The sequence below is a fragment of the Vidua macroura genome, chromosome Z (genome assembly GCF_024509145.1).
Source record: "Vidua macroura isolate BioBank_ID:100142 chromosome Z, ASM2450914v1, whole genome shotgun sequence".
NCBI classification, from domain to species: Eukaryota; Metazoa; Chordata; class Aves; order Passeriformes; family Viduidae; genus Vidua; species Vidua macroura.
The window spans coordinates 75154992-75178727 of NC_071611.1; the positions used below are offsets into that span (position 1 = coordinate 75154992).

The 23736-nt window shown below is 55.2% G+C and overlaps 1 protein-coding gene across 1 annotated transcript in view; it reads right to left on the bottom strand.

Annotated features, from left to right (window-relative positions):
- The window catches only part of LOC128822374 (serine/threonine-protein kinase PAK 3-like), a 32934-nt gene extending 32590 nt beyond the window's left edge, over nucleotides 1-344 (bottom strand). The window contains exon 1 of the mRNA XM_054004071.1: nucleotides 283-344. The gene's annotated coding sequence lies outside the window, so the exon portion shown is untranslated. The remainder of the gene's footprint in view (nucleotides 1-282) is intronic.
- Nucleotides 345-23736: the final 23392 nt, after the last annotated feature.

The window sequence follows — 23736 nt, forward strand, 5'->3', positions numbered from 1 at the left end:
AGCACGAGCACCTGTGCCCTTGGCCACGGCCCTGCAGAAGCCCAGAGACAGAGCTTCACTGAGCCAAGCAGGCAGAAGCTGAGCCGCAGCCCCCAGCTCTTGGGTGCCTCAAGGTGACAGGCCAAAGGCCAATTTCTAGCTGTCCCTGCCTGCAGGAAATGGCCGCGTCCTGCGGGAGTCCAGCACTCAGCATCCTCAGCCAGCAACAGCAAGTGCTGGCTGCTCAGAAACTTGCAGCTCTGCCTTGCACTAAAGACAGCAGCACCCACAACTGGCACTTACTCTCTTGGAACCATCAGGCTCTGCTGTGACCACAGCTGCAGGCTCGTGGTCGTCTTGCTCCTTTTGCTCCTCTTTGGCTTCTTCTCCAGGAGCAGAGGGAGCCAGGGCAGAGACTGCTGCTGCTTCTGTCATCTGTGGCAAGAGAGAAACATGAGGGACAGGCCGTTACCTATCGTTTAGCACCTCCTTTCTCCTGGCATCTACAACCACCTCTTTGAAGGAGAAATCATCAGCTTTCTTAGCAATGGCATTCTAAGTCACTCCGGCCAGATTAAAATGGGCTAATTCAAGAGAACTCTGTTTGCCTAGGAATTTGATAGTCCTCCATGGCTGCTATCTGCAAGGCACAGTGCCTCTGCACAAGGGAGCTTTTAGCTCTTGAAAGCTGTGAAATGGAAAAGTAGGAAATAGCCAGCAAGGCCTTTGCTATTGCTGCGGCAGACATGGAAAACTAAAAGTGGATCAGAATCCCATTCGGTGCAGGAAAAGGGCAGGAAAGCTTGTGCAGAAGCATCTTTGCTTGCTGGGAAGAGAGAAAATCAGCAGGGCTTCTCCTCCTAGCAAGCCAAGAAACCACAAATTGGAAGTGTCACTTCCTCAGGTGGCTAAAGCCCTTGGATGCAGAGCGGGGAGGTTTGGCAGGGAAGCAGGCCTTGGGGTGAGCGCTGTCCTCTTTGGATCTATGGAAGTGTGCCTGAAGGGCCCTGACGAGCCTCCCGTTGTCCAGGCTAAAGCTCCCTCAGCACCTCCTCCTTGGCCTTGCGCTCCACAGCCTTCCCCAGCTCCCGTGTCCTCCTCTGCACACGCTCCAGCCCCTCAAGGACTTTCTGCTTCACAGGGGCCCACAACTGGGCACAGCACTCCCAGCTGTGGCCGCAGCGCTGCCCAGCCCAGGGGGACGCTCCCTGCCCTGCTCCTGCTGCCCCACTCTTGCTGACACAGGCCAGGACGCCCTTGGCCTTCTTGGCTCCCTGGCCACGCGCTGGCCCACCTTCAGCTGCTCTTGACCGGCACCCCTGGGTCCTTTGGGCCCACGCAGCTCCCCCACCACAAACTTGCCCCTTTGACGTCAAATACAGCACCCACAATTCCAAGATGTCCTTCCTCTTCTCAGCAACACAAGACAGCAGTCAAGGACTTGCAGCTTCACCCCCACCCGAGGCACTAATGCCATTTCCAAAGCTGCAGGCTTCATCCCAAAACGCATCCACAAAAACTCGCCCCTTCTGCTTTTTGCCTGACAAGAAGCCTTCCCTACAAGGCACTTGCTTCCTTTGGCCACACCCCACAAGAATGGCCTGCCCCAGCTTCATGGACAACGCAATCATCTCCTTGCCGCTTATCAAAAGCCAAAAGAGACTGTACAAGCGAAGAACTGCTCCAGAAAACTGCAGAACACTTCCACAAGCCAAACACACCTTTGCACAAAGGGAAAACAACTAAAGAAAGCCCCGTGACCTCCAGCACGAGCACCTGTGCCCTTGGCCACGGCCCTGCAGAAGCCCAGAGACAGAGCTTCACTGAGCCAAGCAGGCAGAAGCTGAGCCGCAGCCCCCAGCTCTTGGGTGCCTCAAGGTGACAGGCCAAAGGCCAATTTCTAGCTGTCCCTGCCTGCAGGAAATGGCCGCGTCCTGCGGGATTCCAGCACTCAGCATCCTCAGCCAGCAACAGCAAGTGCTGGCTGCTCAGAAACTTGCAGCTCTGCCTTGCACTAAAGACAGCACCACCCACAACTGGCACTTACTCTCTTGGAAGCATCAGGCTCTGCTGTGACCACAGCTGCAGGCTCGTGGTCGTCTTGCTCCTTTTGCTCCTCTTTGGCTTCTTCTCCAGGAGCAGAGGGAGCCAGGGCAGAGACAGCTGCTGCTTCTGTCATCTGTGGCAAGAGAGAAACATGAGGGACAGGCCGTTACCTATCGTTTAGCACCTCCTTTCTCCTGGCATCTACAACCACCTCTTTGAAGGAGAAATCATCAGCATTCTTAGCAATGGCATTCTAAGTCACTCCGGCCAGATTAAAATGGGCTAATTCAAGAGAACTCTGTTTGCCTAGGAATTTGATAGTCCTCCATGGCTGCTATCTGCAAGGCACAGTGCCTCTGCACAAGGGAGCTTTTAGCTCTTGAAAGCTGTGAAATGGAAAAGTAGGAAATAGCCAGCAAGGCCTTTGCTATTGCTGCGGCAGACATGGAAAACTAAAAGTGGATCAGAATCCCATTCGGTGCAGGAAAAGGGCAGGAAAGCTTGTGCAGAAGCATCTTTGCTTGCTGGGAAGAGAGAAAATCAGCAGGGCTTCTCCTCCTAGCAAGCCAAGAAACCACAAATTGGAAGTGTCACCTGCTCAGGTGGCTAAAGCCCTTGCATGCAGAGCGGGGATGTTTGGCAGGGAAGCAGGTCTTGGGGTGAGCGCTGTCCTCTATGGATCTATGGAAGTGTGCCTGAAGGGCCCTGACGAGCCTCCCGTTGTCCAGGCTAAAGCTCCCTCAGCACCTCCTCCTTGGCCTTGCACTCCACAGCCTTCCCCAGCTCCCGTGTCCTCCTCTGCACACGCTCCAGCCCCTCAAGGACTTTCTGCTTCACAGGGGCCCACAACTGGGCACAGCACTCCCAGCTGTGGCCGCAGCGCTGCCCAGCCCAGGGGGACGCTCCCTGCCCTGCTCCTGCTGCCCCACTCTTGCTGACACAGGCCAGGACGCCCTTGGCCTTCCTGGCTCCCTGGCCACGCGCTGGCCCACCTTCAGCTGCTCTTGACCGGCACCCCTGGGTCCTTTGGGCCCACGCAGCTCCCCCAGCACAAACTTGCCCCTTTGACGTCAAATACAGCAGCCACAATTCCAAGATGTCCTTCCTCTTCTCAGCAACACAAGACAGCAGTCAAGGACTTGCAGCTTCACCCCCACCCGAGCCACTAATGCCATTTCCAAAGCTGCAGGCTTCATCCCAAAACGCATCCACAGAAACTTGCCCCTTCTGCTTTTTGCCTGGCAAGAAGCCTTCCCTACAAGGCACTTGCTTCCTTTGGCCTCACCCCACAAGAATGGCCTGCCCCAGCTTCATGGACAACGCAATCATCTCCTTGCAGCTTATCAAAAGCCAAAAGAGACTGTACAAGCGAAGAACTGCTCCAGAAAACTGCAGAACACTTCCACAAGCCAAACACACCTTTGCACAAAGGGAAAACAACTAAAGAAAGCCCCGTGACCTCCAGCACGAGCACCTGTGCCCTTGGCCACGGCCCTGCAGAAGCCCAGAGACAGAGCTTCACTGAGCCAAGCAGGCAGAAGCTGAGCCGCAGCCCCCAGCTCTTGGGTGCCTCAAGGTGACAGGCCAAAGGCCAATTTCTAGCTGTCCCTGCCTGCAGGAAATGGCCGCGTCCTGCAGGATTCCAGCACTCAGCATCCTCAGCCAGCAACAGCAAGTGCTGGCTGCTCAGAAACTTGCAGCTCTGCCTTGCACTAAAGACAGCACCACCCACAACTGGCACTTAGTCTATTGGAAGCATCAGGCTCTGCTCTGACCACAGCTGCAGGCTCGTGGTTATCTTGCTCCTTTTGCTCCTCTTTGGCTTCTTCTCCAGGAGCAGAGGGAGCCGGGGCAGAGACTGCTGCTGCTTCTGTCATCTGTGGCAAGAGAGAAACATGAGGGACAGGCCGTTACCTATCGTTTAGCACCTCCTTTCTCCTGGCATCTACAACCACCTCTTTGAAGGAGAAATCATCAGCATTCTTAGCAATGGCATTCTAAGTCACTCCGGCCAGATTGAAATGGGCTAATTCAAGAGAACTCTGTTTGCCTAGGAATTTGATAGTCCTCCATGGCTGCTATCTGCAAGGCACAGTGCCTCTGCACAAGGGAGCTTTTAGCTCTTGAAAGCTGTGAAATGGAAAAGTAGGAAATAGCCAGCAAGGCCTTTGCTATTGCTGCGGCAGACATGGAAAACTAAAAGTGGATCAGAATCCCATTCGGTGCAGGAAAAGGGCAGGAAAGCTTGTGCAGAAGCATCTTTGCTTGCTGGGAAGAGAGAAAATCAGCAGGGCTTCTCCTCCTAGCAAGCCAAGAAACCACAAATTGGAAGTGTCACCTGCTCAGGTGGCTAAAGCCCTTGCATGCAGAGCGGGGATGTTTGGCAGGGAAGCAGGCCTTGGGGTGAGCGCTGTCCTCTATGGATCTATGGAAGTGTGCCTGAAGGGCCCTGACGAGCCTCCCGTTGTCCAGGCTAAAGCTCCCTCAGCACCTCCTCCTTGGCCTTGCGCTCCACAGCCTTCCCCAGCTCCCGTGTCCTCCTCTGCACACGCTCCAGCCCCTCAAGGACTTTCTGCTTCACAAGGGCCCGCAACTGGGCACAGCACTCCCAGCTGTGGCCGCAGCGCTGCCCAGCCCAGGGGGACGCTCCCTGCCCTGCTCCTGCTGCCCCACTCTTGCTGACACAGGCCAGGACGCCCTTGGCCTTCCTGGCTCCCTGGCCACGCGCTGGCCCACCTTCAGCTGCTCTTGACCGGCACCCCTGGGTCCTTTGGGCCCATGCAGCTCCCCCACCACAAACTTGCCCCTTTGACGTCAAATACAGCAGCCACAATTCCAAGATGTCCTTCCTCTTCTCAGCAACACAAGACAGCAGTCAAGGACTTGCAGCTTCACCCCCACCCGAGCCACTAATGCCATTTCCAAAGCTGCAGGCTTCATCCCAAAACGCACCCACAGCAACTTGCCCCTTCTGCTTTTTGCCAGGCAAGAAGCCTTCCCTACAAGGCACTTGCTTCCTTTGGCCTCACCCCACAAGAATGGCCTGCCCCAGCTTCATGGACAATGCAATCATCTCCTTGCAGCTTATCAAAAGCCAAAAAAGACTGTACAAGCGAAGAACTGCTCCAGAAAACTGCAGAACACTCCCACAAGCCAAACACACCTTTGCACAAAGGGAAAACAACTAAAGAAAGCCCTGTGACCTCCAGCACGAGCACCTGTGCCCTTGGCCACGGCCCTGCAGAAGCCCAGAGACAGAGCTTCACTGAGCCAAGCAGGCAGAAGCTGAGCCGCAGCCCCCAGCTCTTGGGTGCCTCAAGGTGACAGGCCAAAGGCCAATTTCTAGCTGTCCCTGCCTGCAGGAAATGGCCGCGTCCTGCGGGATTCCAGCACTCAGCATCCTCAGCCAGCAACAGCAAGTGCTGGCTGCTCAGAAACTTGCAGCTCTGCCTTGCACTAAAGACAGCACCACCCACAACTGGCACTTACTCTCTTGGAACCATCAGGCTCTGCTGTGACCACAGCTGCAGGCTCGTGGTCGTCTTGCTCCTTTTGCTCCTCTTTGGCTTCTTCTCCAGGAGCAGAGGGAGCCAGGGCAGAGACTGCTGCTGCTTCTGTCATCTGTGGCAAGAGAGAAACATGAGGGACAGGCCGTTACCTATCGTTTAGCACCTCCTTTCTCCTGGCATCTACAACCACCTCTTTGAAGGAGAAATCATCAGCATTCTTAGCAATGGCATTCTAAGTCACTCCGGCCAGATTAAAATGGGCTAATTCAAGAGAACTCTGTTTGCCTAGGAATTTGATAGTCCTCCATGGCTGCTATCTGCAAGGCACAGTGCCTCTGCACAAGGGAGCTTTTAGCTCTTGAAAGCTGTGAAATGGAAAAGTAGGAAATAGCCAGCAAGGCCTTTGCTATTGCTGCGGCAGACATGGAAAAGTAAAAGTGGATCAGAATCCCATTCGGTGCAGGAAAAGGGCAGGAAAGCTTGTGCAGAAGCATCTTTGCTTGCTGGGAAGAGAGAAAATCAGCAGGGCTTCTCCTCCTAGCAAGCCAAGAAACCACAAATTGGAAGTGTCACCTGCTCAGGTGGCTAAAGCCCTTGCATGCAGAGCGGGGATGTTTGGCAGGGAAGCAGGCCTTGGGGTGAGCGCTGTCCTCTATGGATCTATGGAAGTGTGCCTGAAGGGCCCTGACGAGCCTCCCGTTGTCCAGGCTAAAGCTCCCTCAGCACCTCCTCCTTGGCCTTGCGCTCCACAGCCTTCCCCAGCTCCCGTGTCCTCCTCTGCACACGCTCCAGCCCCTCAAGGACTTTCTGCTTCACAAGGGCCCACAACTGGGCACAGCACTCCCAGCTGTGGCCGCAGCGCTGCCCAGCCCAGGGGGACGCTCACTGCCCTGCTCCTGCTGCCCCACTCTTGCTGACACAGACCAGGACGCCCTTGGCCTTCTTGGCTCCCTGGCCACGTGCTGGCCCACCTTCAGCTGCTCTTGACCGGCACCCCTGGGTCCTTTGGGCCCACGCAGCTCCCCCAGCACAAACTTGCCCCTTTGACGTCAAATACAGCAGCCACAATTCCAAGATGTCCTTCCTCTTCTCAGCAACACAAGACAGCAGTCAAGGACTTGCAGCTTCACCCCCACCCGAGCCACTAATGCCATTTCCAAAGCTGCAGGCTTCATCCCAAAACGCAACCACAGAAACTCGCCCCTTCTGCTTTTTGCCTGACAAGAAGCCTTCCCAAAGAGGCACTTGCTTCCTTTGGCCTCACCCCACAAGAATGGCCTGCCCCAGCTTCATGGACAACGCAATCATCTCCTTGCAGCTTATCAAAAGCCAAAAGAGACTGTACAAGCGAAGAACTGCTGCAGAAAACTGCAGAACACTTCCACAAGCCAAACACACCTTTGCACAAAGGGAAAACAACTAAAGAAAGCCCTGTGACCTCCAGCACGAGCACCTGTGCCCTTGGCCACGGCCCTGCAGAAGCCCAGAGACAGAGCTTCACTGAGCCAAGCAGGCAGAAGCTGAGCCGCAGCCCCCAGCTCTTGGGTGCCTGAAGGTGACAGGCCAAAGGCCAATTTCTAGCTGTCCCTGCCTGCAGGAAATGGCCGCGTCCTGCGGGATTCCAGCACTCAGCATCCTCAGCCAGCAACAGCAAGTGCTGGCTGCTCAGAAACTTGCAGCTCTGCCTTGCACTAAAGACAGCACCACCCACAACTGGCACTTACTCTCTTGGAAGCATCAGGCTCTGCTGTGACCACAGCTGCAGGCTTGTGGTCGTCTTGCTCCTTTTGCTCCTCCTTGGCTTCTTCTCCAGGAGCAGAGGGAGCCAGGGCAGAGACTGCTGCTGCTTCTGTCATCTGTGGCAAGAGAGAAACATGAGGGACAGGCCGTTACCTATCGTTTAGCACCTCCTTTCTCCTGGCATCTACAACCACCTCTTTGAAGGAGAAATCATCAGCATTCTTAGCAATGGCATTCTAAGTCACTCCGGCCAGATTAAAATGGGCTAATTCAAGAGAACTCTGTTTGCCTAGGAATTTGATAGTCCTCCATGGCTGCTATCTGCAAGGCACAGTGCCTCTGCACAAGGGAGCTTTTAGCTCTTGAAAGCTGTGAAATGGAAAAGTAGGAAATAGCCAGCAAGGCCTTTGCTATTGCTGCGGCAGACATGGAAAACTACAAGTGGATCAGAATCCCATTCGGTGCAGGAAAAGGGCAGGAAAGCTTGTGCAGAAGCATCTTTGCTTGCTGGGAAGAGAGAAAATCAGCAGGGCTTCTCCTCCTAGCAAGCCAAGAAACCACAAATTGGAAGTGTCACCTCCTCAGATGGCTAAAGCACTTGGATGCAGAGCGGGGAGGTTTGGCAGGGAAGCAGGCCTTGGGGTGAGCGCTGTCCTCTATGGATCTATGGAAGTGTGCCTGAAGGGCCCTGACGAGCCTCCCGTTGTCCAGGCTAAAGCTCCCTCAGCACCTCCTCCTTGGCCTTGCGCTCCACAGCCTTCCCCAGCTCCCGTGTCCTCCTCTGCACACGCTCCAGCCCCTCAAGGACTTTCAGCTCACAGGGGCCCACAACTGGGCACAGCACTCCCAGCTGTGGCCGCAGCGCTGCCCAGCCCAGGGGGACGCTCACTGCCCTGCTCCTGCTGCCCCACTCTTGCTGACACAGGCCAGGACGCCCTTGGCCTTCTTGGCTCCCTGGCCACGCGCTGGCCCACCTTCAGCTGCTCTTGACCGGCACCCCTGGGTCCTTTGGGCCCACGCAGCTCCCCCAGCACAAACTTGCCCCTTTGACGTCAAATACAGCAGCCACAATTCCAAGATGTCCTTCCTCTTCTCAGCAACACAAGACAGCAGTCAAGGACTTGCAGCTTCACCCCCACCCGAGGCACTAATGCCATTTCCAAAGCTGCAGGCTTCATCCCAAAACGCATCCACAGAAACTCGCCCCTTCTGCTTTTTGCCTGACAAGAAGCCTTCCCAAAGAGGCTTTTGCTTCCTTTGGCCTCACCCCACAAGAATGGCCTGCCCCAGCTTCATGGACAACGCAATCATCTCCTTGCAGCTTATCAAAAGCCAAAAGAGACTGTACAAGCGAAGAACTGCTGCAGAAAACTGCAGAACACTTCCACAAGCCAAACACACCTTTGCACAAAGGGAAAACAACTAAAGAAAGCCCTGTGACCTCCAGCACGAGCACCTGTGCCCTTGGCCACGGCCCTGCAGAAGCCCAGAGACAGAGCTTCACTGAGCCAAGCAGGCAGAAGCTGAGCCGCAGCCCCCAGCTCTTGGGTGCCTCAAGGTGACAGGCCAAAGGCCAATTTCTAGCTGTCCCTGCCTGCAGGAAATGGCCGCGTCCTGCGGGAGTCCAGCACTCAGCATCCTCAGCCAGCAACAGCAAGTGCTGGCTGCTCAGAAACTTGCAGCTCTGCCTTGCACTAAAGACAGCACCACCCACAACTGGCACTTACTCCCTTGGAAGCATCAGGCTCTGCTGTGACCACAGCTGCAGGCTCGTGGTCGTCTTGCTCCTTTTGCTCCTCCTTGGCTTCTTCTCCAGGAGCAGAGGGAGCCAGGGCAGAGACTGCTGCTGCTTCTGTCATCTGTGGCAAGAGAGAAACATGAGGGACAGGCCGTTACCTATCGTTTAGCACCTCCTTTCTCCTGGCATCTACAACCACCTCTTTGAAGGAGAAATCATCAGCATTCTTAGCAATGGCATTCTAAGTCACTCCGGCCAGATTAAAATGGGCTAATTCAAGAGAACTCTGTTTGCCTAGGAATTTGATAGTCCTCCATGGCTGCTATCTGCAAGGCACAGTGCCTCTGCACAAGGGAGCTTTTAGCTCTTGAAAGCTGTGAAATGGAAAAGTAGGAAATAGCCAGCAAGGCCTTTGCTATTGCTGCGGCAGACATGGAAAAGTAAAAGTGGATCAGAATCCCATTCGGTGCAGGAAAAGGGCAGGAAAGCTTGTGCAGAAGCATCTTTGCTTGCTGGGAAGAGAGAAAATCAGCAGGGCTTCTCCTCCTAGCAAGCCAAGAAACCACAAATTGGAAGTGTCACCTGCTCAGGTGGCTAAAGCCCTTGCATGCAGAGCGGGGATGTTTGGCAGGGAAGCAGGCCTTGGGGTGAGCGCTGTCCTCTATGGATCTATGGAAGTGTGCCTGAAGGGCCCTGACGAGCCTCCCGTTGTCCAGGCTAAAGCTCCCTCAGCACCTCCTCCTTGGCCTTGCGCTCCACAGCCTTCCCCAGCTCCCGTGTCCTCCTCTGCACACGCTCCAGCCCCTCAAGGACTTTCAGCTCACAGGGGCCCACAACTGGGCACAGCACTCCCAGCTGTGGCCGCAGCGCTGCCCAGCCCAGGGGGACGCTCACTGCCCTGCTCCTGCTGCCCCACTCTTGCTGACACAGGCCAGGACGCCCTTGGCCTTCTTGGCTCCCTGGCCACGCGCTGGCCCACCTTCAGCTGCTCTTGACCGGCACCCCTGGGTCCTTTGGGCCCACGCAGCTCCCCCAGCACAAACTTGCCCCTTTGACGTCAAATACAGCAGCCACAATTCCAAGATGTCCTTCCTCTTCTCAGCAACACAAGACAGCAGTCAAGGACTTGCAGCTTCACCCCCACCCGAGCCACTAATGCCATTTCCAAAGCTGCAGGCTTCATCCCAAAACGCACCCACAGCAACTTGCCCCTTCTGCTTTTTGCCAGGCAAGAAGCCTTCCCTACAAGGCACTTGCTTCCTTTGGCCTCACCCCACAAGAATGGCCTGCCCCAGCTTCATGGACAACGCAATCATCTCCTTGCAGCTTATCAAAAGCCAAAAGAGACTGTACAAGCGAAGAACTGTTCCAGAAAACTGCAGAACACTTCCACAAGCCAAACACACCTTTGCACAAAGGGAAAACAACTAAAGAAAGCCCCGTGACCTCCAGCACGAGCACCTGTGCCCTTGGCCACGGCCCTGCAGAAGCCCAGAGACAGAGCTTCACTGAGCCAAGCAGGCAGAAGCTGAGCCGCAGCCCCCAGCTCTTGGGTGCCTCAAGGTGACAGGCCAAAGGCCAATTTCTAGCTGTCCCTGCCTGCAGGAAATGGCCGCGTCCTGCGGGATTCCAGCACTCAGCATCCTCAGCCAGCAACAGCAAGTGCTGGCTGCTCAGAAACTTGCAGCTCTGCCTTGCACTAAAGACAGCAGCACCCACAACTGGCACTTACTCTCTTGGAAGCATCAGGCTCTGCTGTGACCACAGCTGCAGGCTCGTGGTCGTCTTGCTCCTTTTGCTCCTCCTTGGCTTCTTCTCCAGGAGCAGAGGGAGCCAGGGCAGAGACTGCTGCTGCTTCTGTCATCTGTGGCAAGAGAGAAACATGAGGGACAGGCCGTTACCTATCGTTTAGCACCTCCTTTCTCCTGGCATCTACAACCACCTCTTTGAAGGAGAAATCATCAGCATTCTTAGCAATGGCATTCTAAGTCACTCCGGCCAGATTAAAATGGGCTAATTCAAGAGAACTCTGTTTGCCTAGGAATTTGATAGTCCTCCATGGCTGCTATCTGCAAGGCACAGTGCCTCTGCACAAGGGAGCTTTTAGCTCTTGAAAGCTGTGAAATGGAAAAGTAGGAAATAGCCAGCAAGGCCTTTGCTATTGCTGCGGCAGACATGGAAAAGTAAAAGTGGATCAGAATCCCATTCGGTGCAGGAAAAGGGCAGGAAAGCTTGTGCAGAAGCATCTTTGCTTGCTGGGAAGAGAGAAAATCAGCAGGGCTTCTCCTCCTAGCAAGCCAAGAAACCACAAATTGGAAGTGTCACCTGCTCAGGTGGCTAAAGCCCTTGCATGCAGAGCGGGGATGTTTGGCAGGGAAGCAGGCCTTGGGGTGAGCGCTGTCCTCTATGGATCTATGGAAGTGTGCCTGAAGGGCCCTGACGAGCCTCCCGTTGTCCAGGCTAAAGCTCCCTCAGCACCTCCTCCTTGGCCTTGCGCTCCACAGCCTTCCCCAGCTCCCGTGTCCTCCTCTGCACACGCTCCAGCCCCTCAAGGACTTTCAGCTCACAGGGGCCCACAACTGGGCACAGCACTCCCAGCTGTGGCCGCAGCGCTGCCCAGCCCAGGGGGACGCTCACTGCCCTGCTCCTGCTGCCCCACTCTTGCTGACACAGGCCAGGACGCCCTTGGCCTTCTTGGCTCCCTGGCCACGCGCTGGCCCACCTTCAGCTGCTCTTGACCGGCACCCCTGGGTCCTTTGGGCCCACGCAGCTCCCCCAGCACAAACTTGCCCCTTTGACGTCAAATACAGCAGCCACAATTCCAAGATGTCCTTCCTCTTCTCAGCAACACAAGACAGCAGTCAAGGACTTGCAGCTTCACCCCCACCCGAGCCACTAATGCCATTTCCAAAGCTGCAGGCTTCATCCCAAAACGCACCCACAGCAACTTGCCCCTTCTGCTTTTTGCCAGGCAAGAAGCCTTCCCTACAAGGCACTTGCTTCCTTTGGCCTCACCCCACAAGAATGGCCTGCCCCAGCTTCATGGACAACGCAATCATCTCCTTGCAGCTTATCAAAAGCCAAAAGAGACTGTACAAGCGAAGAACTGTTCCAGAAAACTGCAGAACACTTCCACAAGCCAAACACACCTTTGCACAAAGGGAAAACAACTAAAGAAAGCCCCGTGACCTCCAGCACGAGCACCTGTGCCCTTGGCCACGGCCCTGCAGAAGCCCAGAGACAGAGCTTCACTGAGCCAAGCAGGCAGAAGCTGAGCCGCAGCCCCCAGCTCTTGGGTGCCTCAAGGTGACAGGCCAAAGGCCAATTTCTAGCTGTCCCTGCCTGCAGGAAATGGCCGCGTCCTGCGGGATTCCAGCACTCAGCATCCTCAGCCAGCAACAGCAAGTGCTGGCTGCTCAGAAACTTGCAGCTCTGCCTTGCACTAAAGACAGCAGCACCCACAACTGGCACTTACTCTCTTGGAAGCATCAGGCTCTGCTGTGACCACAGCTGCAGGCTTGTGGTCGTCTTGCTCCTTTTGCTCCTCCTTGGCTTCTTCTCCAGGAGCAGAGGGAGCCAGGGCAGAGACTGCTGCTGCTTCTGTCATCTGTGGCAAGAGAGAAACATGAGGGACAGGCCGTTACCTATCGTTTAGCACCTCCTTTCTCCTGGCATCTACAACCACCTCTTTGAAGGAGAAATCATCAGCATTCTTAGCAATGGCATTCTAAGTCACTCCGGCCAGATTAAAATGGGCTAATTCAAGAGAACTCTGTTTGCCTAGGAATTTGATAGTCCTCCATGGCTGCTATCTGCAAGGCACAGTGCCTCTGCACAAGGGAGCTTTTAGCTCTTGAAAGCTGTGAAATGGAAAAGTAGGAAATAGCCAGCAAGGCCTTTGCTCTTGCTGCGGCAGACATGGAAAACTAAAAGTGGATCAGAATCCCATTCGGTGCAGGAAAAGGGCAGGAAAGCTTGTGCAGAAGCATCTTTGCTTGCTGGGAAGAGAGAAAATCAGCAGGGCTTCTCCTCCTAGCAAGCCAAGAAACCACAAATTGGAAGTGTCACCTCCTCAGATGGCTAAAGCACTTGGATGCAGAGCGGGGAGGTTTGGCAGGGAAGCAGGCCTTGGGGTGAGCGCTGTCCTCTATGGATCTATGGAAGTGTGCCTGAAGGGCCCTGACGAGCCTCCCGTTGTCCAGGCTAAAGCTCCCTCAGCACCTCCTCCTTGGCCTTGCGCTCCACAGCCTTCCCCAGCTCCCGTGTCCTCCTCTGCACACGCTCCAGCCCCTCAAGGACTTTCTGCTTCACAGGGGCCCACAACTGGGCACAGCACTCCCAGCTGTGCCTGCAGCGCTGCCCAGCCCACGGGGACGCTCACTGCCCTGCTCCTGCTGCCCCACTCTTGCTGACACAGGCCAGGACGCCCTTGGCCTTCCTGGCTCCCTGGCCACGTGCTGGCCCACCTTCAGCTGCTCTTGACCGGCACCCCTGGGTCCTTTGGGCCCATGCAGCTCCCCCAGCACAAACTTGCCCCTTTGACGTCAAATACAGCAGCCACAATTCCAAGATGTCCTTCCTCTTCTCAGCAACACAAGACAGCAGTCAAGGACTTGCAGCTTCACCCCCACCCGAGGCACTAATGCCATTTCCAAAGCTGCAGGCTTCATCCCAAAACGCACCCACAGCAACTTGCCCCTTCTGCTTTTTGCCAGGCAAGAAGCCTTCCCTACAAGGCACTTGCTTCCTTTGGCCTCACCCCACAAGAATGGCCTGCCCCAGCTTCATGGACAACGCAATCATCTCCTTGCAGCTTATCAAAAGCCAAAAGAGACTGTACAAGCGAAGAACTGTTCCAGAAAACTGCAGAACACTTCCACAAGCCAAACACACCTTTGCACAAAGGGAAAACAACTAAAGAAAGCCCCGTGACCTCCAGCACGAGCACCTGTGCCCTTGGCCACGGCCCTGCAGAAGCCCAGAGACAGAGCTTCACTGAGCCAAGCAGGCAGAAGCTGAGCCGCAGCCCCCAGCTCTTGGGTGCCTCAAGGTGACAGGCCAAAGGCCAATTTCTAGCTGTCCCTGCCTGCAGGAAATGGCCGCGTCCTGCGGGATTCCAGCACTCAGCATCCTCAGCCAGCAACAGCAAGTGCTGGCTGCTCAGAAACTTGCAGCTCTGCCTTGCACTAAAGACAGCAGCACCCACAACTGGCACTTACTCTCTTGGAAGCATCAGGCTCTGCTGTGACCACAGCTGCAGGCTTGTGGTCGTCTTGCTCCTTTTGCTCCTCCTTGGCTTCTTCTCCAGGAGCAGAGGGAGCCAGGGCAGAGACTGCTGCTGCTTCTGTCATCTGTGGCAAGAGAGAAACATGAGGGACAGGCCGTTACCTATCGTTTAGCACCTCCTTTCTCCTGGCATCTACAACCACCTCTTTGAAGGAGAAATCATCAGCATTCTTAGCAATGGCATTCTAAGTCACTCCGGCCAGATTAAAATGGGCTAATTCAAGAGAACTCTGTTTGCCTAGGAATTTGATAGTCCTCCATGGCTGCTATCTGCAAGGCACAGTGCCTCTGCACAAGGGAGCTTTTAGCTCTTGAAAGCTGTGAAATGGAAAAGTAGGAAATAGCCAGCAAGGCCTTTGCTATTGCTGCGGCAGACATGGAAAACTAAAAGTGGATCAGAATCCCATTCGGTGCAGGAAAAGGGCAGGAAAGCTTGTGCAGAAGCATCTTTGCTTGCTGGGAAGAGAGAAAATCAGCAGGGCTTCTCCTCCTAGCAAGCCAAGAAACCACAAATTGGAAGTGTCACCTGCTCAGGTGGCTAAAGCCCTTGCATGCAGAGCGGGGATGTTTGGCAGGGAAGCAGGCCTTGGGGTGAGCGCTGTCCTCTATGGATCTATGGAAGTGTGCCTGAAGGGCCCTGACGAGCCTCCCGTTGTCCAGGCTAAAGCTCCCTCAGCACCTCCTCCTTGGCCTTGCGCTCCACAGCCTTCCCCAGCTCCCGTGTCCTCCTCTGCACACGCTCCAGCCCCTCAAGGACTTTCTGCTTCACAAGGGCCCACAACTGGGCACAGCACTCCCAGCTGTGGCCACAGCGCTGCCCAGCCCAGGGGGACGCTCCCTGCCCTGCTCCTGCTGCCCCACTCTTGCTGACACAGGCCAGGACGCCCTTGGCCTTCCTGGCTCCCTGGCCACGCGCTGGCCCACCTTCAGCTGCTCTTGACCGGCACCCCTGGGTCCTTTGGGCCCACGCAGCTCCCCCAGCACAAACTTGCCCCTTTGACGTCAAAGACAGCAGCCACAATTCCAAGATGTCCTTCCTCTTCTCAGCAACACAAGACAGCAGTCAAGGACTTGCAGCTTCACCCCCACCCGAGCCACTAATGCCATTTCCAAAGCTGCAGGCTTCATCCCAAAACGCACCCACAGCAACTTGCCCCTTCTGCTTTTTGCCTGACAAGAAGCCTTCCCTACAAGGCACTTGCTTCCTTTGGCCTCACCCTACAAGAATGGCCTGCCCCAGCTTCATGGACAATGCAATCATCTCCTTGCAGCTTATCAAAAGCCAAAAGAGACTGTACAAGCGAAGAACTGCTCCAGAAAACTGCAGAACACTTCCACAAGCCAAACACACCTTTGCACAAAGGGAAAACAACTAAAGAAAGCCTCGTGACCTCCAGCACGAGCACCTGTGCCCTTGGCCACGGCCCTGCAGAAGCCCAGAGACAGAGCTTCACTGAGCCAAGCAGGCAGAAGCTGAGCCGCAGCCCCCAGCTCTTGGGTGCCTCAACGTGACAGGCCAAAGGCCAATTTCTAGCTGTCCCTGCCTGCAGGAAATGGCCGCGTCCTGCGGGATTCCAGCACTCAGCATCCTCAGCCAGCAACAGCAAGTGCTGGCTGCTCAGAAACTTGCAGCTCTGCCTTGCACTAAAGACAGCACCACCCACAACTGGCACTTACTCTCTTGGAAGCATCAGGCTCTGCTGTGACCACAGCTGCAGGCTCGTGGTCGTCTTGCTCCTTTTGCTCCTCTTTGGCTTCTTCTCCAGGAGCAGAGGGAGCCGGGGCAGAGACTGCTGCTGCTTCTGTCATCTGTGGCAAGAGAGAAACATGAGGGACAGGCCGTTACCTATCGTTTAGCACCTCCTTTCTCCTGGCATCTACAACCACCTCTTTGAAGGAGAAATCATCAGCATTCTTAGCAATGGCATTCTAAGTCACTCCGGCCAGATTAAAATGGGCTAATTCAAGAGAACTCTGTTTGCCTAGGAATTTGATAGTCCTCCATGGCTGCTATCTGCAAGGCACAGTGCCTCTGCACAAGGGAGCTTTTAGCTCTTGAAAGCTGTGAAATGGAAAAGTAGGAAATAGCCAGCAAGGCCTTTGCTATTGCTGCGGCAGACATGGAAAACTAAAAGTGGATCAGAATCCCATTCGGTGCAGGAAAAGGGCAGGAAAGCTTGTGCAGAAGCATCTTTGCTTGCTGGGAAGAGAGAAAATCAGCAGGGCTTCTCCTCCTAGCAAGCCAAGAAACCACAAATTGGAAGTGTCACCTGCTCAGATGGCTAAAGCCCTTGGATGCAGAGCGGGGAGGTTTGGCAGGGAAGCAGGCCTTGGGGTGAGCGCTGTCCTCTATGGATCTATGGAAGTGTGCCTGAAGGGCCCTGATGAGCCTCCCGTTGTCCAGGCTAAAGCTCCCTCAGCACCTCCTCCTTGGCCTTGCACTCCACAGCCTTCCCCAGCTCCCGTGTCCTCCTCTGCACATGCTCCAGCCCCTCAAGGACTTTCTGCTTCACAAGGGCCCACAACTGGGCACAGCACTCCCAGCTGTGGCCGCAGCGCTGCCCAGCCCAGGGGGACGCTCCCTGCCCTGCTCCTGCTGCCCCACTCTTGCTGACACAGGCCAGGACGCCCTTGGCCTTCTTGGCTCCCTGGCCACGCGCTGGCCCACCTTCAGCTGCTCTTGACCGGCACCCCTGGGTCCTTTGGGCCCACGCAGCTCCCCCACCACAAACTTGCCCCTTTGACGTCAAAGACAGCAGCCACAATTCCAAGATGTCCTTCCTCTTCTCAGCAACACAAGACAGCAGTCAAGGACTTGCAGCTTCACCCCCACCCGAGCCACTAATGCCATTTCCAAAGCTGCAGGCTTCATCCCAAAACGCACCCACAGCAACTTGCCCCTTCTGCTTTTTGCCAGGCAAGAAGCCTTCCCTACAAGGCACTTGCTTCCTTTGGCCTCACCCCACAAGAATGGCCTGCCCCAGCTTCATGGACAACGCAATCATCTCCTTGCAGCTTATCAAAAGCCAAAAGAGACTGTACAAGCGAAGAACTGTTCCAGAAAACTGCAGAACACTTCCACAAGCCAAACACACCTTTGCACAAAGGGAAAACAACTAAAGAAAGCCCCGTGACCTCCAGCACGAGCACCTGTGCCCTTGGCCACGGCCCTGCAGAAGCCCAGAGACAGAGCTTCACTGAGCCAAGCAGGCAGAAGCTGAGCCGCAGCCCCCAGCTCTTGGGTGCCTGAAGGTGACAGGCCAAAGGCCAATTTCTAGCTGTCCCTGCCTGCAGGAAATGGCCACGTCCTGCAGGAGTCCAGCACTCAGCATCCTCAGCCAGCAACAGCAAGTGCTGGCTGCTCAGAAACTTGCAGCTCTGCCTTGCACTAAAGACAGCACCAGCCACAACTGGCACTTACTCTCTTGGAACCATCACGCTCTGCTGTGACCACAGCTGCAGGCTTGTGGTCATCTTGCTCCTTTTGCTCCTCTTTGGCTTCTTCTCCAGGAGCAGAGGGAGCCAGGGCAGAGACTGCTGCTGCTTCTGTCATCTGTGGCAAGAGAGAAACATGAGGGACAGGCCGTTACCTATCGTTTAGCACCTCCTTTCTCCTGGCATCTACAACCACCTCTTTGAAGGAGAAATCATCAGCATTCTTAGCAATGGCATTCTAAGTCACTCCGGCCAGATTAAAATGGGCTAATTCAAGAGAACTCTGTTTGCCTAGGAATTTGATAGTCCTCCATGGCTGCTATCTGCAAGGCACAGTGCCTCTGCACAAGGGAGCTTTTAGCTCTTGAAAGCTGTGAAATGGAAAAGTAGGAAATAGCCAGCAAGGCCTTTGCTATTGCTGCGGCAGACATGGAAAACTAAAAGTGGATCAGAATCCCATTCGGTGCAGGAAAAGGGCAGGAAAGCTTGTGCAGAAGCATCTTTGCTTGCTGGGAAGAGAGAAAATCAGCAGGGCTTCTCCTCCTAGCAAGCCAAGAAACCACAAATTGGAAGTGTCACCTCCTCAGATGGCTAAAGCACTTGGATGCAGAGCGGGGATGTATGGCAGGGAAGCAGGCCTTGGGGTGAGCGCTGTCCTCTATGGATCTATGGAAGTGTGCCTGAAGGGCCCTGACGAGCCTCCCGTTGTCCAGGCTAAAGCTCCCTCAGCACCTCCTCCTTGGCCTTGCGCTCCACAGCCTTCCCCAGCTCCCGTGTCCTCCTCTGCACATGCTCCAGCCCCTCAAGGACTTTCTGCTTCACAAGGGCCCACAACTGGGCACAGCACTCCCAGCTGTGGCCGCAGCACTGCCCAGCCCAGGGGGACGCTCACTGCCCTGCTCCTGCTGCCCCACTCTTGCTGACACAGGCCAGGACGCCCTTGGCCTTCTTGGCTCCCTGGCCACGCGCTGGCCCACCTTCAGCTGCTCTTGACCGGCACCCCTGGGTCCTTTGGGCCCACGCAGCTCCCCCAGCACAAACTTGCCCCTTTGACGTCAAATACAGCAGCCACAATTCCAAGATGTCCTTCCTCTTCTCAGCAACACAAGACAGCAGTCAAGGACTTGCAGCTTCACCCCCACCCGAGGCACTAATGCCATTTCCAAAGCTGCAGGCTTCATCCCAAAACGCACCCACAGCAACTTGCCCCTTCTGCTTTTTGCCAGGCAAGAAGCCTTCCCTACAAGGCACTTGCTTCCTTTGGCCTCACCCCACAAGAATGGCCTGCCCCAGCTTCATGGACAACGCAATCATCTCCTTGCAGCTTATCAAAAGCCAAAAGAGACTGTACAAGCGAAGAACTGTTCCAGAAAACTGCAGAACACTTCCACAAGCCAAACACACCTTTGCACAAAGGGAAAACAACTAAAGAAAGCCCTGTGACCGCCAGCACGAGCACCTGTGCCCTTGGCCACGGCCCTGCAGAAGCCCAGAGACAGAGCTTCACTGAGCCAAGCAGGCAGAAGCTGAGCCGCAGCCCCCAGCTCTTGGGTGCCTCAAGGTGACAGGCCAAAGGCCAATTTCTAGCTGTCCCTGCCTGCAGGAAATGGCCGCGTCCTGCGGGATTCCAGCACTCAGCATCCTCAGCCAGCAACAGCAAGTGCTGGCTGCTCAGAAACTTGCAGCTCTGCCTTGCACTAAAGACAGCACCACCCACAACTGGCACTTACTCTCTTGGAAGCATCAGGCTCTGCTGTGACCACAGCTGCAGGCTCGTGGTCGTCTTGCTCCTTTTGCTCCTCTTTGGCTTCTTCTCCAGGAGCAGAGGGAGCCGGGGCAGAGACTGCTGCTGCTTCTGTCATCTGTGGCAAGAGAGAAACATGAGGGACAGGCCGTTACCTATCGTTTAGCACCTCCTTTCTCCTGGCATCTACAACCACCTCTTTGAAGGAGAAATCATCAGCATTCTTAGCAATGGCATTCTAAGTCACTCCGGCCAGATTAAAATGGGCTAATTCAAGAGAACTCTGTTTGCCTAGGAATTTGATAGTCCTCCATGGCTGCTATCTGCAAGGCACAGTGCCTCTGCACAAGGGAGCTTTTAGCTCTTGAAAGCTGTGAAATGGAAAAGTAGGAAATAGCCAGCAAGGCCTTTGCTATTGCTGCGGCAGACATGGAAAACTAAAAGTGGATCAGAATCCCATTCGGTGCAGGAAAAGGGCAGGAAAGCTTGTGCAGAAGCATCTTTGCTTGCTGGGAAGAGAGAAAATCAGCAGGGCTTCTCCTCCTAGCAAGCCAAGAAACCACAAATTGGAAGTGTCACCTGCTCAGATGGCTAAAGCCCTTGGATGCAGAGCGGGGAGGTTTGGCAGGGAAGCAGGCCTTGGGGTGAGCGCTGTCCTCTATGGATCTATGGAAGTGTGCCTGAAGGGCCCTGACGAGCCTCCCGTTGTCCAGGCTAAAGCTCCCTCAGCACCTCCTCCTTGGCCTTGCGCTCCACAGCCTTCCCCAGCTCCCGTGTCCTCCTCTGCACACGCTCCAGCCCCTCAAGGACTTTCTGCTTCACAGGGGCCCACAACTGGGCACAGCACTCCCAGCTGTGGCCGAAGCGCTGCCCAGCCCAGGGGGACGCTCCCTGCCCTGCTCCTGCTGCCCCACTCTTGCTGACACAGGCCAGGACGCCCTTGGCCTTCCTGGCTCCCTGGCCACGCGCTGGCCCACCTTCAGCTGCTCTTGACCGGCACCCCTGGGTCCTTTGGGCCCACGCAGCTCCCCCACCACAAACTTGCCCCTTTGACGTCAAATACAGCAGCCACAATTCCAAGATGTCCTTCCTCTTCTCAGCAACACAAGACAGCAGTCAAGGACTTGCAGCTTCACCCCCACCCGAGGCACTAATGCCATTTCCAAAGCTGCAGGCTTCATCCCAAAACGCATCCACAGCAACTTGCCCCTTCTGCTTTTTGCCAGGCAAGAAGCCTTCCCTACAAGGCACTTGCTTCCTTTGGCCTCACCCCACAAGAATGGCCTGCCCCAGCTTCATGGACAATGCAATCATCTCCTTGCAGCTTATCAAAAGCCAAAAGAGACTGTACAAGCGAAGAACTGTTCCAGAAAACTGCAGAACACTTCCACAAGCCAAACACACCTTTGCACAAAGGGAAAACAACTAAAGAAAGCCCCGTGACCTCCAGCACGAGCACCTGTGCCCTTGGCCACGGCCCTGCAGAAGCCCAGAGACAGAGCTTCACTGAGCCAAGCAGGCAGAAGCTGAGCCGCAGCCCCCAGCTCTTGGGTGCCTCAAGGTGACAGGCCAAAGGCCAATTTCTAGCTGTCCCTGCCTGCAGGAAATGGCCGCGTCCTGCGGGATTCCAGCACTCAGCATCCTCAGCCAGCAACAGCAAGTGCTGGCTGCTCAGAAACTTGCAGCTCTGCCTTGCACTAAAGACAGCAGCACCCACAACTGGCACTTACTCTCTTGGAAGCATCAGGCTCTGCTGTGACCACAGCTGCAGGCTTGTGGTCGTCTTGCTCCTTTTGCTCCTCCTTGGCTTCTTCTCCAGGAGCAGAGGGAGCCAGGGCAGAGACTGCTGCTGCTTCTGTCATCTGTGGCAAGAGAGAAACATGAGGGACAGGCCGTTACCTATGGTTTAGCACCTCCTTTCTCCTGGCATCTACAACCACCTCTTTGAAGGAGAAATCATCAGCATTCTTAGCAATGGCATTCTAAGTCACTCCGGCCAGATTAAAATGGGCTAATTCAAGAGAACTCTGTTTGCCTAGGAATTTGATAGTCCTCCATGGCTGCTATCTGCAAGGCACAGTGCCTCTGCACAAGGGAGCTTTTAGCTCTTGAAAGCTGTGAAATGGAAAAGTAGGAAATAGCCAGCAAGGCCTTTGCTCTTGCTGCGGCAGACATGGAAAACTAAAAGTGGATCAGAATCCCATTCGGTGCAGGAAAAGGGCAGGAAAGCTTGTGCAGAAGCATCTTTGCTTGCTGGGAAGAGAGAAAATCAGCAGGGCTTCTCCTCCTAGCAAGCCAAGAAACCACAAATTGGAAGTGTCACCTCCTCAGATGGCTAAAGCACTTGGATGCAGAGCGGGGAGGTTTGGCAGGGAAGCAGGCCTTGGGGTGAGCGCTGTCCTCTATGGATCTATGGAAGTGTGCCTGAAGGGCCCTGACGAGCCTCCCGTTGTCCAGGCTAAAGCTCCCTCAGCACCTCCTCCTTGGCCTTGCGCTCCACAGCCTTCCCCAGCTCCCGTGTCCTCCTCTGCACACGCTCCAGCCCCTCAAGGACTTTCTGCTTCACAGGGGCCCACAACTGGGCACAGCACTCCCAGCTGTGCCTGCAGCGCTGCCCAGCCCACGGGGACGCTCACTGCCCTGCTCCTGCTGCCCCACTCTTGCTGACACAGGCCAGGACGCCCTTGGCCTTCCTGGCTCCCTGGCCACGTGCTGGCCCACCTTCAGCTGCTCTTGACCGGCACCCCTGGGTCCTTTGGGCCCATGCAGCTCCCCCAGCACAAACTTGCCCCTTTGACGTCAAATACAGCAGCCACAATTCCAAGATGTCCTTCCTCTTCTCAGCAACACAAGACAGCAGTCAAGGACTTGCAGCTTCACCCCCACCCGAGGCACTAATGCCATTTCCAAAGCTGCAGGCTTCATCCCAAAACGCACCCACAGCAACTTGCCCCTTCTGCTTTTTGCCAGGCAAGAAGCCTTCCCTACAAGGCACTTGCTTCCTTTGGCCTCACCCCACAAGAATGGCCTGCCCCAGCTTCATGGACAACGCAATCATCTCCTTGCAGCTTATCAAAAGCCAAAAGAGACTGTACAAGCGAAGAACTGTTCCAGAAAACTGCAGAACACTTCCACAAGCCAAACACACCTTTGCACAAAGGGAAAACAACTAAAGAAAGCCCCGTGACCTCCAGCACGAGCACCTGTGCCCTTGGCCACGGCCCTGCAGAAGCCCAGAGACAGAGCTTCACTGAGCCAAGCAGGCAGAAGCTGAGCCGCAGCCCCCAGCTCTTGGGTGCCTCAAGGTGACAGGCCAAAGGGCAATTTCTAGCTGTCCCTGCCTGCAGGAAATGGCCGCGTCCTGCGGGATTCCAGCACTCAGCATCCTCAGCCAGCAACAGCAAGTGCTGGCTGCTCAGAAACTTGCAGCTCTGCCTTGCACTAAAGACAGCAGCACCCACAACTGGCACTTACTCTCTTGGAAGCATCAGGCTCTGCTGTGACCACAGCTGCAGGCTTGTGGTCGTCTTGCTCCTTTTGCTCCTCCTTGGCTTCTTCTCCAGGAGCAGAGGGAGCCAGGGCAGAGACTGCTGCTGCTTCTGTCATCTGTGGCAAGAGAGAAACATGAGGGACAGGCCGTTACCTATCGTTTAGCACCTCCTTTCTCCTGGCATCTACAACCACCTCTTTGAAGGAGAAATCATCAGCATTCTTAGCAATGGCATTCTAAGTCACTCCGGCCAGATTAAAATGGGCTAATTCAAGAGAACTCTGTTTGCCTAGGAATTTGATAGTCCTCCATGGCTGCTATCTGCAAGGCACAGTGCCTCTGCACAAGGGAGTTTTTAGCTCTTGAAAGCTGTGAAATGGAAAAGTAGGAAATAGCCAGCAAGGCCTTTGCTATTGCTGCGGCAGACATGGAAAACTAAAAGTGGATCAGAATCCCATTCGGTGCAGGAAAAGGGCAGGAAAGCTTGTGCAGAAGCATCTTTGCTTGCTGGGAAGAGAGAAAATCAGCAGGGCTTCTCCTCCTAGCAAGCCAAGAAACCACAAATTGGAAGTGTCACCTGCTCAGGTGGCTAAAGCCCTTGCATGCAGAGCGGGGATGTTTGGCAGGGAAGCAGGCCTTGGGGTGAGCGCTGTCCTCTATGGATCTATGGAAGTGTGCCTGAAGGGCCCTGACGAGCCTCCCGTTGTCCAGGCTAAAGCTCCCTCAGCACCTCCTCCTTGGCCTTGCGCTCCACAGCCTTCCCCAGCTC